Source organism: Symphalangus syndactylus, chromosome 5 (genome assembly GCF_028878055.3).
Source record: "Symphalangus syndactylus isolate Jambi chromosome 5, NHGRI_mSymSyn1-v2.1_pri, whole genome shotgun sequence".
NCBI lineage: Eukaryota > Metazoa > Chordata > Mammalia > Primates > Hylobatidae > Symphalangus > Symphalangus syndactylus.
The window spans coordinates 11749360-11761493 of NC_072427.2; positions in this window are offsets into that span (position 1 = coordinate 11749360).

A 12134-nucleotide genomic window follows, 5' to 3' on the forward strand; every position below is an offset into this window, starting at 1 on the left:
TATGAGTTCCTACATTGAAAATCCCAGCAGAATAGAGAAAGACAGCCTGAGATGGAAGGGTTCAGATATTGGAGCTGACAGTAAAGGTTTACACCTTGACTGTGTTTCTTATATGCTTTATAATCTTGGGCAAATCACTTCATGTCCGTGCCTCGGTTTCCCAATCTATTACATGTGGGCGATAATGATTTCCAACTCATGAAGATTAAAAGAACTAATTATTGAACATACATAGAAAATGGCCTAGCTCTTAGTTTTTTTTTTTATTAAATATAGACTTTTAAAATTATGGAGAATTCTTTCTATCTTTTGCTAGGTAAGGTCAAGGGAAACAGAAACAAGATGTGAAGCCAAGATTTTCCCTGTAGAATTATCAGCTGAACAAGTACTCTTCCTCAGAAACCTAAGGCATAAATTCTGATTCAAATATTTCACCACTATGAAACATCAAGAATGATTTCAAATGTCTTTTAAACACATAATGCATGTCTTCTCACTGATACATTTATAATATTTGAGAGCTATTATGTATGATGAGCTAGAGAATTTTGTCATTATTTATGAAATTATTAGCTGTTTTCATGACCCAACTTCCACTTAGGACTTAAATGCAGCATTAACTTGCAAATACACTCCAATGCTCTCCAGCTGGCAAATACCATGCAAAAGGAAGCCATGGATTTAACGAACAAACAAAACAACCTCACATGAAATGTCTCCCTTTTCTCTTAAATATATCCCTTCCTCTCCATTTCTTATATAGTCCAAATTTTCATCATTTCAGATTCAACTCAAAAGCATTTATTCTGTCAGACACGCTCTGCTACATGTCTTAAATACATTATTTCAGTTAAACTTCACAGAAATCTTTGGATACAGTTAGTATCATTTCCATTTACTGATGAGAATGCTGAAACTCAGGAAATGAGGTGACTCGCCCAGGTCTACACAGCTGCTTGTAGCAATGTCGGGCTCCGAAGCCTGGTCTCCTAACCCTGAAGCCTCTCCCTTCCACTGGTCTCTGCTGTTTCTTGCCAGGGTTGCTAAGGGCAGTGGTCCTCAAAGTGTAGTGCTCACACCAGCTGCATCAGCATTCTCCAGTAACTTGTTAGAAATGCACATTCAAAGGCCCTGGCTCCTATCTACTGACTCAGAAGCTCTTGGGACAAGTGCCAGCACTCTGTGAATTTTCACAAGCCTTTCTAGGGGTTTGGATACCCACTGAAATTCAAGAGCACTGACTCAGGCTCATCTTTGCCGACCCACCTGACTTCAGTCTCTCACCCTCTCTGTTGCACCTGTTCTGCCCAGCTGAGCTCTTCCTGCATGAATAGCAGTTTTATCACATACCCTTCTGATCATGAACCTGGAGTCAGTCTCATCCCCTGCTTTGTGAGGCGACATTGCTGTCAGTTTGGGATTCCCCTTACTTCTACCCTAATCTATGTCTATGTTTTATCTCTCTGCCCTTCAGGCCAGTCAAATCCGGCTGCTCGCTTTGCCATGAAGTGGTCACAGTTACACTATTTCTGTGTCTTTGGATATATTGCTCCTCCTTCTCCACCATTTTCTCTTCAAACAAGCTCAGACCCCACATCTTCCTTCAAGGTCCCAGTGAGTGCTTACTGGGAACCCCTACTGGAGCTACAGGACTATGGCTATTGGACTGGGTCCCAACCTAGCTCTGTGACCTCAGCTCCTATCACTCCCCCTTCATTATTTTGCTCCTGCCAAACTGGCTTTCCTTCCACCTCACTGTCCCGCTGTGGGCTCTTTGAATGCCTTTCCCCCGGTTTGGAGCACCCTTCCCCCAAATCGTTCCATGGCAAGTTCTTTCTCATCCTTCAGGCTTCAACTTGTAAGTCATTTCTGGAAGAGACTGTCCCTGATCTCCCACTCTCCTCCCTAAGCCCCAAGTCACTCTCTTTCTCAATGCTCTATTTTATCTTCTTCATAACACTTACCACAGTCTGCACTTATGCATATATTTATGTGTTTGTTGCATGTCTTTCCACAGCTAGAAATGAACACTGCAGGCACTGTAACTGTTTCATTCTTAGCTTCATTTCCAGCACTTACAACAGTGCCTGACACATAGTACATGCTAAATAACCATGTGTGAATGATTGAACAAATCATTAAACATCTGCCTCACACCATTTCACCATTACTTTGAGCCTGTCTTGCAAGCCGAGCTGTTTCCATTCTCAATGTTCATCCTTGTTGCCCTCCTCTAGAGTCTGAGCTTTTGAGTAAAGTATACCTGCCTTCCAATGACAGAAGGTTGAAATAAAATAGGTGGAAGTCTAAGGCAGATATGGGATTCCAATGTCAGCCTCAACATGATTTGCTATGAGATACTGATATTGATTTTCACACATACTTTCTTTAAACGGTTATGCCATATATTATTATATATAATTGGTGTTTATCTGATAATTGTAAGTCAAATGATATTTGAAGTGCTATAGAAGAGCTATGCATTAGAAGGAGCCATCAAACAATGAATTCCTATGGAAAATAAAAATGCATTTCATACAGTGACTAATTCCCTCATAATTTAATTTGGAAGGATAATTCTGTTTTATTACACCCAGTATATAAACATTTCATTTGTAAATTGAATAATACTGATACTACTAATTTTTAATGCCTATTTATTTTTTGCACGGAATCATACTTGGCAAATTACATATATTACGATGAGCCTATTTAATCTTCATAAAATCCTTTGAGGTCAGCTTTGTTATCACCTCTTTTAGAAGTAAAGAAACCAGGGATCACATAGGTAGAAAACTTACTTGCTCAGGCTCTCACAGCTAATAATGTTGGAGCTGAGATTGGAATCCCAGATCTACCTCATACTTCCATCTATTTTATTCAATTTGCAGTACATCTTGTATTATATTTACCCTTGCGACAAAATAGAAATATTTTAATTAAATCAAAAGAACTGGCAAAAGAATAGTCAAGGATAAAACAAAACAAAACAAAAACCTAGCCCTGTGGTTTGGAAGCATTCAGTGTATGTTTAACTAGTTCTAAAATGGCAATGATCAAGTTCACAGTAACATCAGTACTTTTAAAAATAATTTGGAATCTTCTCATTGCCAGGGTTCTGCCAGCTTGTACTCCATCTTAGTTCACATTTTCCATACCAGGCAGGCAATACTATTTGAAGTGAATTGCAAAATGAAGGTTCCAGCACCAGATCTTTGCAAACAATAGTAAAAGCTTACATCTATTTACTGCATCCAAAGTGCATTTTTCATATGTTTTTTACATAAGTTGTTCTGTTGATTCCTAGGACTTCTGCTGAAGGAAGATGAGGACATGGCAGTTCACCATTGGGAGTGGGGAGAAGCGGTGAGATTAGGAGTCTCATCTTCTCATGGGGAGATCTGTTTAAGATCTTGGCAATGCGGGACCATGGAACCCACGCCACTCAGTTCTGCTGCCTCTTTATCAAATGCTATTTCTACCTCAAGACAAAGAACTGGTCCTACAGACAGGCGCTTTAGGACACTTCTGAGACACTAGCACTCTATTTGGAGTGGTGGGGGTCAGACTTGCGCTGTCTTATGGATTTGGATAAAGCCATTGAGGGTCTGCACCTTGCATCTCTCTCTTCTCCCTCTCTTGCTTGTCTCAGGGCCTGATTGTGGCTATTTCTCAGCTACATTTCATAAACTTCCACTGCTCATTTGATGAGGGCATCTAGTATTAGGTAGTGACTTCACCCTACTCACCTCTCGTCTCATGGAATGAATCTTAAACTTGCTTCTCTGACCCATGCCCTCCAGCCTTCCTGGTTACCTGTTTTATCTTGCTCAACACTACTACCCACACTATATATCTCCAGAACAGAAATGCCGTGTCCCAGCCTTTGCCCACCCTGGATTTCTAGAGTCAAAGTCTTCCATGCCAGTCATTCTAACAGTTATAGCAGAACCCACCTTCTGGTCACTTGGCTGTCATTTTACTGAACAATAGCAGCATTTTTGTCTATGAAATTATGGCTGGTAGATGGTCGGTGACAAATTTAAAAATCCAATCACAATAGAGACTCATAAAAAAGAAATGTCATATATTAAACTTCTTAACTTGAAACACATAAAATTTGATCTCTAATTTGTCAGTCCTTTGATAGAGGGCCAAGGCTTTCTGTCTGCGTATGGGCCTCCTGATCATAGTTCTGCATCGTCATTCTGCATAAATCACATCCATTAAGCAGCATCCACGATTTTCAGTTTCTACAAAGTGGAGCAGGAACTTAAAGACTTGCAGAGCAATCTTAAAAGAGAATCCATCTAAATTTTAATGATCTTTCCCAATCTTATACATTTGTCTAACTCACACCTAATTTAACAGCAATTACTTTTTAGCAAATCGCTTTCATCAAATCTTTCCAAAGCATTCAACTGAGTTTTCATAGACACAACATCTTGCTTTCTTCTAACACTAATATTTCACCAGTTTACATAATGTTTAATGAAACTAAGCAATTACAGTAACAGATGCAACCAGTTTAACTAGAAACGGGGACAAATACACCTGGTTCTTGGCAAGTGTCCAGCTCAATGGAAAGAAGCAGAAGTCCATGGGTATCCTGGTGATCAGCACTCTGACTGGTGGGGGGAACTCTGTTCTCACCGAAATCAGAAGGAATGGAGAGTACTGGTTTAATACGGTGTGTCTGTTGTAAAAGCGGAGGCTGGTTACCGGACACAGGTGGCTATGGATGGTTTATCTTTTTTTTTTTTTTTTTTTTGGAGACAGAGTCTTACTCTGTCACCCAGGCTGAAGTGCAGTGGCGCAATCTTGGCTCACTGTAACCTCCGCCTCCCAGCTTCAAGCAATTCTCCTGCCTTTGCCTCCAGAGTAGCTGAGATTACAGGCATGTACCACTACGCCCAGGTAATTTTTTGTCTTTTTAGTAGAGATGGGGTTTCACCATGTTGGCCAGGCTGGTCTCAAACTCCCGGCCTCAAATGATCCACCTGCCTTGGCCTCCAAGTTTATCTCTTTCTGTCATAAAATCAGAAAATATCAGGGATGGTAAGATGTTTCAAACAGTTTATACAATTCAGGCTTTCATCAACAATCTTGGCAAAATCTATGGGGCGAGTTCTTTTTCAACTTCTTCAACTTCATACTCTCAGAGATGGGGGTTCAAGAGCAACCAGAACAGCCTGTTTCATAGCTGGACAGCTGTACTGGGTAAAACACGCTCTTGAACAGTGAGTCAAGATTTTTCTTCTTGTCATGTCTCTAAATTCAACCTCCCTGTGTTCATCAAGTATTCCTTAAATGGAGTGGCTGCCAGACCTTTTATCCTCTTGCTCTCTCTCCTCTGGACACATTCTAGTTTGAGGTTATTAATTTCCCACTTAGGGTACTTTGCCCAGAAATGAAACCATTTGAAGCTCAAGGCTGATCAACAGGAGCAGAAGAGAGAAGACTCAACAAGTCTCTCTGCTTCTATGCATGTGCCTTCTTATTGCCGTCACTACTTTTTAAAATAATTACATCAGACTTTTGGCTCATATTTAGCTAATGGCCAACTCAAACTTCCAGATCTTTGCTTAAATTGTAGTTGAATCAATTATTTTTTTTCCTGCCCTGATTTCTCTGTTTTTTTTTTTTTTCTGTCACTGATTTTTAGCCAAAAGTTTATTTTTATGCCTTAGTTTGAGTATTCATTTTTACTACTGCTATGATGATAAAAACAGCTGATACGTATAGAGTGGTTGCTATGTATCAGGCACAGTTCTAAACATTGCATGTGTATCATTTAACCCTCATAACACTTTTATGAGGTAAGAACTGTCAAAAGACAAAATTACAACAAACTTAGTTTAGAGATCTTCATTGGCTGTTATTTGTGATTCTAGAATAAGGCAGCACCTTATTCTGTAAAATAGAATGAGTGTCCTGATGAACTGAGCAGAGAAAGTTGGTATTATACCCAGAAAAGGGCTGAAGAGAGCAGAAACAGAGAACAAAAAGCAGATTGATCTTTTCAAAGTTACTTTTCATGTAAAGGATATATCAGAGGGGATTTTCTTACCATGCTAGCTAAAACTAGTCTGGGGATTTGGCTACCACCTCTCTCTCTCCTGATGTCTTGTGGAATCAGATAAACAACTTCATTTTGGCTTGGTGACATGGGTCTTCAGCATGAGTAACTGCATTTCGGTTTGGTCTGTTGGTCTTGATGCAGGATATCAGTCCAAAATGATGGCCTCCTATAAGTGTTATTTAACAGTATTATTTAACATATCCATTTCGCAGCTGAGAAAACTGAAGGAAACAGTATTTCAGTCTATTTCTCAGGGCCGCTCACATAGCAACTGTTAGACCTGGATGCAAACAAGTCTCTTAACCACTACACTGTTATCATATCTTGGCTGATCTGTCTTCTTAAATGGTCCTTTAGGGGCTGGATGCGGTGTCTCAGGTCTGTAATCCCAGCCCATTGGGAGGCCTAGGTGGACAGATCACTTGAGCCCAGGAGTTCGAGACCAGCCTGTGCAATATAACGAAACCCCATCTCTACAAAAAATTAGCCAGGCATGGTGGTGCGCGCCTGTAGTCCCAGCTACTCAGGAAACTGAGGTGGGTGAGCCCAGGAGTTGGAAGTTGAAGTGAGCTCTGATAGCACCACTGCACTCTGGCCTGGGAGAAAGAATGAGACCTTGTCTCAGAAAAAAAAAACAAAAACAAAAAAACAAGCCTTTGTGGATTATGTAATGAAAACAACCACCAAGAACCTTCAATTTATTCAGTCAAAAAACTGATAAATGTTTTCCAGACACACCTTTGTACCTCCTTGATTCTCCATTGTTTTTTTCTGGGAAAAGATCGTGTATGTCGGCTTCAATAAGGCACTTCTGTGTTGAAATGTGATTTAATTAGGGAGGGGACCTCATAGAATGCAATGGTGATTTGTTCTGGGGTCAGGGAGACTTAAGTTCCGGCCTCACTTCCTCCTAGTTGTATGAGCTCAGATTCTTTTTTTTTTTTAGACGGAGTCTTGCTCTGTCACCCAGGCTGGAGTGCAATGGCATGATCTGGGCTCACTGCAACCTGCCTCCCCAGTTCAAGCAATTCTCCTACTTCAGCCTCCCCAGTAGCTGGGATTACAGGTGCCCACCACCATTCCCAGCTAATTTTTATATTTTTAGTAGAGATGGAGTTTCACCATGCTGGTCAGGCTGGTCTCGAACTCCTGACCTCAGGTGATCCAGCAGCTTCGGCCTCCCAAAGTGTGAGTGCAGATTCTTACTTTGCTAACCTCGGCTCCTTTTATTTGTAGAATGCGGAAAATTAAACCAATTTGACAGGGCGTTGGTGAGAATCCCATCCAGGTACACTGATAAAACCCTTAATTCAAAGCAAGCACTATGGTTGGGGCTCATGCCCTCCCCGCCTCTGTTTCCTAATAGCAAAAGACCCATCCTGAATGCAGATATTCTCACAAAGATCTCAGAAGTATGGAGGAATTAATCTCTTAGAAAATGTTTCTTTTAGAAACATTACTCTCTTAGAAAAAGATGGTCAGGGCTGTGACAAGATGACATGGCAAGCAGTTCTCCGGAGGGAAGAGAAAGTCCCACATCCCCGGGCCACTGCTCTGCAGGGGAGAACGAGGCTGTGCGACCGACTGAGCCTGGGCAGCTGGACCCACCAGTGTGGGCAAGTTCCTCTTCTGAAGTCAGCCTGCCAGTGAGCAGGTGAGAAGGGAACACTTGTGTACAACTCAGAGGAATAATTAATCATCTTGGCAATTACTTCAGTCTCAAATCAGCTTCCTGCTGAGCTCCCTGACACCGCCTCTCTTAATTTCCTAGGAGCAGCAGTTCCACTTTCCTTCTTCAGGCGGCCACCAACCAGGGAAGCAAATTAAGGATATCTTCCTATAGCCCATTTGAGCAGATTTTATTCAAAGAAAATGACAATATTAATAGGTAACTGATTTTTCACTAATGACAAAAGACTCCTACCAGGAACCTGGTTTGTGGTCAACAATGTAATTCAAATTTTTTTTTTCTTTTTTTGATATAGGTGTTTCTCCCCTAGAGATTCTGGGGGTGAATTTCTGTCCTTTTCTCCTTGTATAGCAATTGGATGCCAGCATAAAAAAGCAACTAATTTCTTCAGTTTATACAAATACTTCATTTAAATATCATGGAAGACTGTGGAAGCTTATGAGTTTCTGAGGACTGGGCTATATAAATATTAGAAATTTGCATGCCTTATTATTTTGAATTTGGGCATCTCTCCCATAGGCCACGTGCTTTGAGTCCAGCAAGAGGAAGTGGTGGGCATCTTAGTCTTTCATGAGGGGACAATCCTGCTCCCATCCTGACTCTTCATTTTCCACATGGTTTGTAGGGTTCCGCCATATTTAGTCCTTGGACTCGAGGACATAGGTGACTTGTTTTTACTCATAGCTTTATTTCTCAAACACTGCTTAGTACACCCTCTGTGCCTTCTAGACTATGCAGGTCAGCTCTAGCCTCCATATTTTAATCTAGACATTCGCCTGCAGCTGGAAAACACCCTTGACTCTCCTAAAGTACTTACTGCTAGTAATTTATTATTTGTTTGCTTAGTTTGTTTTTGCATATATATTTGAAACATTGCTGTTGTTTCACTTAGATTGACTAACTGACAAATATACTGCATAAAAGTTTCTTTATCAGCCTGTGCTTTTGTAATTGTTTTGCTCCAGCTTTAGTATTTTTCTTTCATTTCATTTATATGTCACAGCAGGAAGAAAAAGTGATTGGTTTTTAGGTTAGCATCAGTAAACTCCACTCTTCTGTGTTGCCTTAGAGACAAAGTTTTACAAAATGTGTTTTGGGAATATGACAAGAGCGTCACTATTCTGGCAGAATTCACAAAAGCATTAATAGTAGACTACTCTCTGCTGAGATTCCCAATACAGGTTTGAGTCATGTGTAGCATGCTTTGGTAGGCCTGCTTGTATTGTTTACATATGAAATATTGGTGTTTATGTATTTAGCATTCAACCTTTATCAAAGCACCTACCTTCATCATTAACAGCTTGTCTTATTTTATGCCCAAAGTTGACCATATGTCTGGATAAGAAAGGCCTAGTGTGGCTGGGGGCAGTGGCTCACACCTGTAATCCCAGCACTTTGGGAGGCCGAGGCGGGCAGATCATGAGGTCAAGTGTTCAAGACCAGCATGACCAACATGGTGAAACCCCGTCTCTACTAAAAATACAAAAACTAGCAGGGTGTGGTGGCATGTGCCTATAATCCCAGCTACTCAGGAGGCTTAGGCAGGAGTATTGCTTGAACCCAGGAGGTGGAGGCTGCTGTGAGCTGAAATTGCCCCAGTGCACTCTAGCCTGGGTGACAGAGCGAGAGTCCGTCTCAAAAAAAAGAAAAAGAAAGAAAAGAAAGAAAGAAAGAGAGAGAGAGGAAAGGAAAAAGAAAAAGAAAGAAAGAAAGAGAGAGAGAGGAAAGGAAAAAGAAAAAGAAAAAGAAAGGCCTAGTGTGACAGATGAGATAGAAAGAATGATGGACTCAAGGTTAGAAGTCCTGAGTTCAAACCATTGTGTGGTGATGGTGGGTGAGAAACTTCACCTGCCTGGGCTTGGATGTCGTGTATAAACTGAGAGGTTCAAGTTCTCTCAAATTGAATTCAGCTCTAACATTCTATTAATACTTTTGCTGATGTCAATTAAGCAAGGATTGGCAGGGTCTGCCTCAGAACTCCGGGCTCATTCTTAGCACCCCACTTGCCTCATGGGACCACGTTATTCATATCAAAGTGGAGTCTATGGGCACCACATGTGGAGGCACTGAAGGCATTTAGGGATTAAAAGCATCGGATGATGTCAGGGCAAAGGAGGGAGTGAGGAGAAATGAGGCGAGCAGGGAAGTGGTTTGTAGATCAGTAACTATGAGACAGGGTTATAAATGCTACATAGGGTGTTACGAGGACACAGAGAAAGGAGAAGTAATTCTGCCTGAGAGTCAGAGAGGGGAAAACAGAAAAAGCTACAGAGGGGAGGGAATAGTTAGCAGGATCATGTTTCTAGGTAGAAGCAAAAGGATGAGTGGAAGTGAAGCAATGTAATGATTGATACACAAACAACACCTATGAACTTCTTTTATTCTTCAGTTCACATTAAGAAGAAGAGTCTTCATCCATGTCCCTACAAAGGACATGAACTCATCATTTTTTATGGCTGCATAGTATTCCATGGTGTATATGTGCCACATTTTCTTAATCCAGTCTATCATTGTTGGACATTTGGGTTGGTTCCAAGTCTTTGCTATTGTGAATAGTGCCTCAATAAACATACATGTGCATGTGTCTTTATAGCAGCATGATTTATAATCCTTTGGGTATATACCCAGTAATGGGAGGGCTGGGTCAAATGGTATTTCTAGTTCTAGATCCCTGAGGAATTGCCACACTGACTTCCACAATGGTTGAACTAGTTTACAGTCCCACCAACAGTGTAAAAGTGTTCCTATTTCTCCACATCCTCTCTGGCACCTGTTGTTTCCTGACTTTTTAATGATGGCCATTCTAACTGGTGTAAGATGGTATCTCTTTGTGGTTTTGATTTGCATTTCTCTGATGGCCAGTGATGATGAGCATTTTTTCATGTGTTTTTTGGCCGCATAAATGTCTTCTTTTGAGAAGTCTCTGTTCTTATCCTTCACCCACTTTTTGGTGGGGTTGTTTGTTTTTTTCTTGTACATTTGTTTGAGTTCATTGTAGATTCTGGATATTAGCCCTTTGTCAGATGAATAGGTTGCAAAAATTTTCTCCCATTCTGTAGGTTGCCTGTTTACTCTGATGGTAGTTTCTTTTGCTGTGCAGAAGCTCTTTAGTTTTAATTAGATCCCATTTGTCAATTTTGGCTTTTGTTGCCATTGCTTTTGGTGTTTTAGACATGAAGTCCTTGCCCACGCCTATGTCCTGAATGGTATTACCTAGGTTTTCTTCTAGGGTTTTTATGGTTTTAGGTCTAACATTTAAGTCTTTAATCCATCTTGAATTAATTTTTGTATAAGGTGTAAGGAAGGGATCCAGTTTCAGCTTTCTACATATGGCTAGCCAGTTTTCCCAGCACCATTTATTAAATAGGGAATCCTTTTCCCATTTCTTGTTTTTGTCAGGTTTGTCAAAGATCGGATAGTTGTAGATATGTGGCATTATTTCTGAGGGCTCTGTTCTGTTGCACTGATCTATATCTCTGTTTTGGTACCAGTACCATGCTGTTTTGGTTACTGTAGCCTTATAGTATAGTTTGAAGTCAGGCAGCATGATGCCTCCAGCTTTGGTCTTTTTGCTTAGGATTTTCTTGGTTATGTAGGCTCTTTTTTGGTTCCATATGAACTTTAAAGTAGTTTTTTCCAATTCTATGAAGAAAGTCATTGGTAGCATGATGGGGATGGCATTGAATCTATAAATTACCTTGGGCAGTATGGCCATTTTAACGATATTGATTCTTCCTATCCATGAACATAGAATGTTCTTCCATTTGCTCGTGTCCTCTTTCATTTTGTTGAGCAGTGGTTTGTAGTTCTCCTTGAAGAGGTCCTTCACATCCCTTGTAAGTTGGATTCCTAGGTATTTTATTCTCTTTGAAGCAATTGTGAATGGGAGTTCACTCATGATTCGGCTCTCTGTTTGTCTGCTATTGGTGTATAAGAATGCTTGTGATTTTTGCACATTGATTTTGTATCCTGAGACTTTGCTGAAGTTGCTTATCAGCTTCAGGAGATTTTGGGCTGAGACGATGGGGTTTTCTAGATATACAATCATGTCATCTGCAAACAGGGACAGTTTGACTTCCTCTTTTTCCTAATTGAATGAACCATCATTCTCAGCAAACTATCGCAAGGACAAAAAACCAAACACTGCATGTTCTCACCCATAAGTGGGAATTGAACAGTGAGAACACATGGATACAGGAAGGGGAACATCACACACCGGGGACTGTTGTGGAGGGGGGAGGGATAGCATTAGGAGATATACCTAATGCTAAATGACAAGTTAATGGGTGCAGCACACCAACATGGCACATGTATGCATATGTAACAAACCTCTACGTTGTGCACATGTACCCTAAAACTTAA